Raw genomic sequence first — 7777 nt, 5'->3', positions numbered from 1 at the left:
GGCTGTGGGGCTGCCCCCCAACCCTACCCCCAAACCCAACCTCTGGCTGTGGGGCTGCCCCCCAACCCTACCCCCAAACCCAGCCCTGGCTGTGGGGCTGCCCCCCAACCCTACCCCCAAACCCAGCCCCTGGCTGTGGGGCTGCCCCCCAACCCTACCCCCAAACCCAGCCCAGGCTGTGGGGCTGCCCCCCAAACCCAGCCCAGGCTGTGGGGCTGCCCCCCAAACCAATGTTTGGGATCTGAGGCTGCTCCTGCCTCCCCAGTCCCAGCCTCTAGGATATGGGGCCGCCCTCCAAACCCAGCGCTGGGCTCTGGGGCTGCTCCTGCCCCCCAAAACCCACCCCATACACCCCGCCCCACAGGAGCTGCCCCCACAGCCCCCCCTACCCCCTGGGGCTGCCCCCACCCCACCGCAGTGGGGCACTGACCCACACCGTTCCCCTTTGCCCTGCAGGTACACTGAGAGTGAGATCCAGGAGAAGGTGGCGACGTTCCGCACCATGCTGCTGGAGAGGGACGTGGTGCTGGGCAAGGAGGGGGACGCGCCCGAGCAGCGCCCCACGTGAGTCACCCCAAACCCACAGCGACCCCACAGCGTCACCCCAAACCCACAGTGACCCCAAGGAGTCATTCCAAACCCACAGCATCCCCCCAAACCCACAGTGATCCCACAGCGTCACCCCAAACCCACAACATCACCCCAAACCCACAGCGACCCCAAGGAGTCATTCCAAACCCACAGCATCCCCCCAAACACACAGTGATCCCACAGCGTCACCCCAAACCCACAGCATCACCCCAAACCCACAGCGTCACCCCCCAGAGTCACCCCAAACCCACAGCATCACCGCAAACCCACAGCGACCCCAAGGAGTCACCCCAAACCCACAGCATCACCCCAAACCCACAGCATCACCCCAAACCCACAGCATCACCCCAAGGAGTCACCCCAAACCCACAGCGTCCCCCCAAACCCACAGCATCACCCCAAGGAGTCACCCCAAACCCACAGCATCACCCCAAACCCACAGCGTCACCCCCCAGAGTCACCCCAAACCTACAGCATCACCTCAAACGCAAAGCATCACCCCACGGAGTCACCCCAAACCCACAGCATCACCCCAAACCCACAGCTTAACCCCACGGAGTCACCCCAAACCCACAGCATCACCTCAAACGCAAAGCATCACCCCACGGAGTCACCCCAAACCTACAGCATCACCTCAAACGCAAAGCATCACCCCACGGAGTCACCCCAAACCCACAGCATCACCTCAAACCCACTGCGACCCCAAGGAGTCACCCCAAATCCACAGCATCCCCCCAAATCCACAGCATCCCCCCAAATCCACAGCATCCCCCCAAACCCACAGCATCACCCCACAGCGTCACCCCAAACCCACAGCATCACCCCAAACCCACAGCGTCACCCCACGGAGTCACCCCAAACCCACTGCGACCCCACAGCGTCACCCCAAACCCACAGCATCACCCCAAACCCACAGCGTCACCCCACGGAGTCACCCCAAACCTACAGCATCACCTCAAACGCAAAGCATCACCCCCCAGAGTCACCCCAAACCCACAGCATCACCCCAAACCCACTGCGACCCCAAGGAGTCACCCCAAACCCACAGCATCACCTCAAACGCAAAGCATCACCCCACGGAGTCACCCCAAACCTACAGCATCACCTCAAACGCAAAGCATCACCCCACGGAGTCACCCCAAACCCACAGCATCACCCCAAACCCACTGTGACCCCAAGGAGTCACCCCAAATCCACAGCATCCCCCCAAATCCACAGCATCCCCCCAAACCCACAGCATCACCCCACAGCATCACCCCAAACCCACAGCGTCACCCCACGGAGTCACCCGAAACCCACTGCGACCCCACAGCGTCACCCCAAACCCACAGCATCACCCCAAACCCACAGCGTCACCCCACGGAGTCACCCCAAACCCACAGCATCACCCCAAACCCACAGCGTCACCCCACGGAGTCACCCCAAACCCACAGCGACCCCACAGGGTCACCCCAAACCCACTGTGACCCCACAGCGTCACCCCAAACCCACAGCGTCACCCCAAACCCACAGCATCACCCCATGGAGTCACCCCAAACCCACAGCGTCACCCCACAGCATCCCCCCAAACCCACAGCATCACCCCACGGAGTCACCCCAAACCCACAGCGTCACCCCACGGAGTCACCCCAAACCCACAGCGTCACCCCAAACCCACAGCATCACCCCAAACCCACAGTGACCCCATCCAGCCCCATGGAATCACCCCCCCAAAGTGTCACCTCCAGACCCCCAGCTGCCCCCCAGCCCCAAAATGTCACCTCCACGACCTCCAGCTGCCCCCCAACCCCAAAATGTCACCTCCAGGAGTCCCAGCTGCCCCCCCACCCCAAAATGTCACCTCCAGGACCCCCAGCTGCCCCCCAACCCCAAAATGTCACCTCCAGGACCCCCAGCTGTCCCCCAGCCCACCCCAAAATGTCACCTCCAAGACCCCCAAACCCCAAAATGTCACCTCCAGGCCCCCCAGCCCCAAAATTCTACCTCCAGGAGCCCCAGCTGCCCTCCAGCCCCAAAATGTCACCTCCAGGACCCCCAGCCCCAAAATCTCACCTCCAAGACCCCCAGCTGCCCCCCCAACCCCAAAATATCACCTCCAGGACCCCCAGCCCCAAAAATCTCACCTCCAGGACCCCCAGCTGCCCCCCACCCCAAAATCTCACCTCCAGGACCCCCAGCTGCCCCCCCAACCCCAAAATCTCACCTCCAGGACCCCCAGCTGCCCCCAACCCCAAAACATCACCTCCAGGACCCCCAGCTGCCCCCCAACCCCAAAATATCACCTCCAGGACCCCCAGCTGCCCCCACGCAACCCCAAAACTCACTTCCAGGACCCCCAGCTGCCCCCCAACCCCAAAATCTCACCTCCAGGACCCCCAGCCCCAAAATCTCACCTCCAGACCCCCAGCTGCCCCCCCAACCCCAAAATGTCACCTCCAGGATCCAAACCATCCCCCTCATCCCCAACCCTTCCCCTGCAGGACCCCCAAACCGCCCCCTCCCCCTCCCCCCCCCCCCCCCGGGGGATCCCCCTCCCCACATTTCGCCCCCCTTGCAGCGTGACGGAGACCCACCAGCTGGCGGAGGCGGCGGAGCAGAAGAACGAGCGGCTGCGCGCTGCCTTTGGGATCAGCGACACTTACGTGGACGGCAGCTCCTTCGACCCCGCGCGCCGCAAGGAAGCCGCCCCACAGAAAACCCCCGAGGCCCCCCCGCCCCCCAGGTGGGTGACCCCCAACCTTAATTATCCCTGCTGCCCCCCAGCTGCCCTCCTGACCCCCCCGTTTCTTTCCCCCCCCCCCCCCCCTCTCAGCGCGGCGGAACCCCGGGCCTCCTCCAGTTCTCCGTCGCCGTCACCCAAGCAGAAGAAGAAGAAGAAGAAGAAAGACCGGGGACGGTGCGGAATGGGGCAGAGGGGGGCAGAATGGGGGCGAAATGGGGCGGGATGGGGTGGAATGGGGGTTTTTAGGGCAGAATGGGGCAGGAAGGGGCAGAATGGGGGCGAAATGGGGCAGGAAGGGGCATTTATGGGCCAAAATGGGGCAGGAAGGGGCATTTAGGGGCAGAATGGGGGAAATGGGGCAGGAAGGGGCATTTAGGGGCAGAATGGGGTGGCAAATGGGGCAGGAAGGGGCATTTAGGGGCAGAATGGGGGCAAAATGGGGCAGGAAGGGGCATTTAGGGGCAGAATGGGGGCAAAATGGGGCAGGAAGGGGCATTTAGGGGCAGAATGGGAAAATGGGGCAGGAAGGGGGAACGGGGGGTTTTTAGGGCAGAATGGGGCATTTAGGGGCAGAATGGAAGGGGCAAAATGGGGCAGAATGGGGGCAAAATGGGGCAGGAAGGGCTGAATGGGGGTTTTAATGGGGCAGAATGGGATGGAACAGGGTGGAACGGGGTGTTTATAGGGCAGTAAGGGGCAGGAAGGGGCATTTAGGGGCAGAATGGGGGAAATGGGGCAGGAAGGGGTGGAAGGGGGTTTGTTTTTAGGGCAAAATGGGGCAGGAAGGGGCATTTAGGGGCAGAATGGGGCAAAATGGGGCAGGAAGGGGCATTTAGGGGCAGAATGGGGGAAAATTGGGGCAGGAAGGAGTGGAACGGGGCGTTTTTAGGGCAGAATGGGGCATTTAGGGGCAGAATGGGGGCAAAATGGGGCAGGAAGGGGCATTTAGGGGCAGAATGGGGCAAAATGGGGCAGGAAGGGGCATTTTGGGGCAGAATGGGGCAAAATGGGGCAGGCAGGGGTGGAACGGGGCGATTTTGGGACAGAATGGGGCAGAAAGGGGCATGAAGGAGTGGAATGGGGTGTCTATAGGGCAAAGGGGGCAGGAAGGGGCATGTAGGGGCAGAATGGGGGCAAACGTGGGGCAAAATGGGGCAGGAAGGGGCATTTAGGGGCAGAATGGGGGAAAATGGGGCAGGAAGGGGTGGAACGGGTGGTTTTTAGGGTGGAATGGGGCATTTAGGGGCGAAAAGGGGGCTAAATGGGGCAGGAAGGGGTGGAATGGGGTGTTTATAGGGCAGAAGGGGGCAGGAAGGGGCATTTTAGGGGCAGAATGGGGCAGGAAGGTGTGGAACGGGGTGTTTATAGGGCATTTTGGGGCAGGAAGGGGCATTTAGGGGCAGAATGGGGGCCAAATGGGGCAGGAAGGGGTGGAGCGTGGCGATTTTGGGGCGAAATGGGGCAGTTTTAGGGCTGGAGACCTGAAATCTTTTTTTGGGGGGGGGTCCTTCAGGTCGGAGAGTCGCTCCGGTGAGCGCAAGAAGGCCAAGAAGAAGAAGCACAGGTGGGTCTGGGGGCAATTTGGGGGGGGGGTTGGGGGTAATTTAGGGGGGGGTGGGCTTGGAGCCGTCTCGGGGGGAGGGGTGGGGGGCAATTCGGGGGTATTTGGGGCTCAGCCCCCCCCTTTGTGTCCCCCCCCCCAGGTCGGAGTCGGAGGCCAAGAAGCGGAAGCACCGGTGAGGGGGGTGGGAGGAAGGAGGCAGTTTGGGATAATTGGGGGGGTGAGGGGGGGGGCACACATTGTAGGGTGGCTTCTGGAGGGTTTTTGGGGCCCTTGAGGGTGTGGTTTTTTTTTGGGGGGGGGGTGTGCAATTCGGGGGCACTTTGCGGTGATTTTGGGGCACTTTGAGGCGATTTTGGGTTCACAAGCATTGCTTTGCCCCCCCCCCCACCCCCCACGTTCCAGGTCTCCGAGCCCCAAAACCAAACACAAATCCAAAGAGAAGAAGCGGAAGAGGTGAGTGCCCCCCCCAGACCACATGGTGCCCCCTAAACACCCCCCCCTCCCCCCAGAGCCACTCAGTGCCTCCCAGATACCCCCCAGCCCCCCCCCAGACCCACACGGTACCCCCTAAACACCGCCCCCCTCCCCCCTCGAGCCACTCAGTGCCCCCCAGCCCCCCCCAGACCCACATGGTGTCCCCCAGCCCCACTCAGTGCCACAAAGACGCCCCCCCCAGCCCCATTGAGTGCCTCCCAGCCCCACTGAGTGCCTCCCAGCCCCCCCAGCCCCACTCAGTGCCACAAAGACGCCACTCCCAGCCCAATGAGTGTCCCCCAGCCCCTCCCAGCCCCACTGAGTGCCTCCCAGCCCCCCCAGACCTACTCAGTGCCACAAAGACGCCCCCCCCAGCCCCACTGAGTGCCTCCCAGCCCCACTGAGTGCCTCCCAGCCCCACTGAGTGCCTCCCCCACTGAGTGCCTCCCAGCCCCCCCCAGACCCACTCAATGCCCCTAGACCCCCCCCCCGACCCTCTCAGTGCCTCCAGACCCCCACTCTGTACCCCCCAGACCCACTCGGTTCCCCCTACCCCCCCCAGATCCCCACTCACACCCCAGAGCCCCCAATCCCACTCAGTGCCCCCCCCCAATTCCCCCTAAACCCTCCTTAACCCCCCCCCACCACCATAATCCCCCCAATCCCCCCCCCAGGTCCTCCCCGGAGGCGGCCGCCCCGAAGCCTCGCCGTGACCGCTCTTCCTCCCCCGGAGCCGCCTCCTCCTCCTCCTCGGGCTCCTCCCGCAGCAGGTGAGTGCCTCCCAAGCCCCCCACCTCCCCCAGCCCCCTAACCGCCCCCAAACCCACCCCTCACCCCCCCCCCCCCCCGCCGCCCCACAGGTCCCGCAGCGCCGCCCCGAAGGCCCCCCCGCCTCCAGCAGCCGAGCCCGAGAGCGGCCCCGATGCTCCGGACCCCCCCGCCGAGGGCCCCCAACAGCCCCAGGTGAGCCCTTCGCGGTGGGGGGGTCCCGGGGGCGCGGGGCGGTGGGGGGAGGGGGGGGGCGATGGTCTCTGCGGGGCCGGGCTGCGGGTCGCGGCCAGGGGGGTTTGGGGGGGTCAAGTACCCCGTCGTCCCTCACCCCTCCTTCTTTTTGTGTCCCCCCTCCCCCGTAGGCGGAGCCGCAGCCGTCACCCCCCCCGCCAGCAGCCGCCCTCGGAGCCCCCGGAGCCGACGGCGCCCGTGAGCCCGGCTGCAGCCGAGCCCCCCCCGCCACGCGATGCCTCCGAACCGCCCCCTCCCCGCAGCCCCTCCCCGTCCCCCCCCAAACCCAAAGCCGCCCCTCTCAGCCCCCCTCCCCGCCCTTCCAGCCCCCCTCCCCGCGCCAAATCCTCCCGCCCCCGCCGCTCCCGCACCCGCTCCCCCCCCTCCCGCCGCCGCTCCCGCACCCGTTCCCCCCCCTCCCGCCGCCGCTCCCGCACCCGCTCTCCCCCCTCCCGCCGCGCCCGCTCCCGCACCCCTCCCTCCCGCCGCCGCCCGCGCTCCCGCACCCGCACCCCCCCGTCCCGCCGCCGCTCCCGCTCCCGCACCCCCCTCTGGCGCCCCAACTCCACCAGCCCCCTCCGCCTCCCCCTCATCATCCCCCCCCCCGCCTCCTCTTCCGCCGCCGCCGCCTCTTCCCGCTCCCGCTCCCCCCCGGCCCGCCGCCGCTCCCGCTCTGCCCAGCGCTGGAACCGCTCCCGCTCCCGTTCCCGCTGGTCCCGCTCCCGTTGGGGCGGGGGGGGCCGTTCCCGTTCCCGCTCCTCCCGCCGCCGTTCCCGCTCCCGCCGCCGCTCCCGTTCCCGCCGCCGTTCCTCCCGCTCCCCCCGCCGCGGCGGCGGAGGCGGCGGCCGTTCCCGCTCCCGTTCCCGCCGCCGCCGTTCCCGTTCCCGCCGCCGCTCCTCCCGCTCCCCCCGCCGCCGCGGCGGGGGCCATTCCCGCTCCTCCCGTTCCCGCTCCCTCTCCTCCCCCCGCCCCAAAAAACGTTCCCGGGCCTCCCCCCGTTCCCGTACCCCCCCCCGCCGCCGCCGTCGCAGCTCCACCCCCCCCCGCCGCCGTTCCCCCACCCCCCTCAGCCGTTCCCCCACCCCTCCGCCCCGCGACCCCCCGACTCCTCCTGCCCCCCCCAGCCCGGCTCCGGCCCCCGCCCCCTCCGCCCCCCCCCGACCCAAATGGGTGCCCATCGCCGAGCTGCACCCCGCCGCCCCTCAGCCCCCCCCCAAATGGGTGCCCATCGGCGGCTCCCCGGCCCCCCCCGGCACCGAGCCCACCCCCCCGAAACCCACCGATGGCGCCGAGACCCCGAAAGCGGGCGCCGAGCTGACGGCCCCCCCGCCGCCATCCCCGTCGCCGGGTGATGGCCCCAAAGCGCCCTCCGGGGGGGGGAGGCCAAAGCGGGGACCCCCCCTCAAAACCAGGGGGCTGCCGGG

This window comes from Meleagris gallopavo, unplaced genomic scaffold (assembly GCF_905368555.1).
Source record: "Meleagris gallopavo unplaced genomic scaffold, MGAL_WU_HG_1.1 scaffold_3, whole genome shotgun sequence".
In the NCBI taxonomy this organism is placed as follows: Eukaryota; Metazoa; Chordata; class Aves; order Galliformes; family Phasianidae; genus Meleagris; species Meleagris gallopavo.
The sequence above is the reverse complement of the archived record's forward strand: the minus strand, read 5'-3'. Positions refer to the sequence as shown.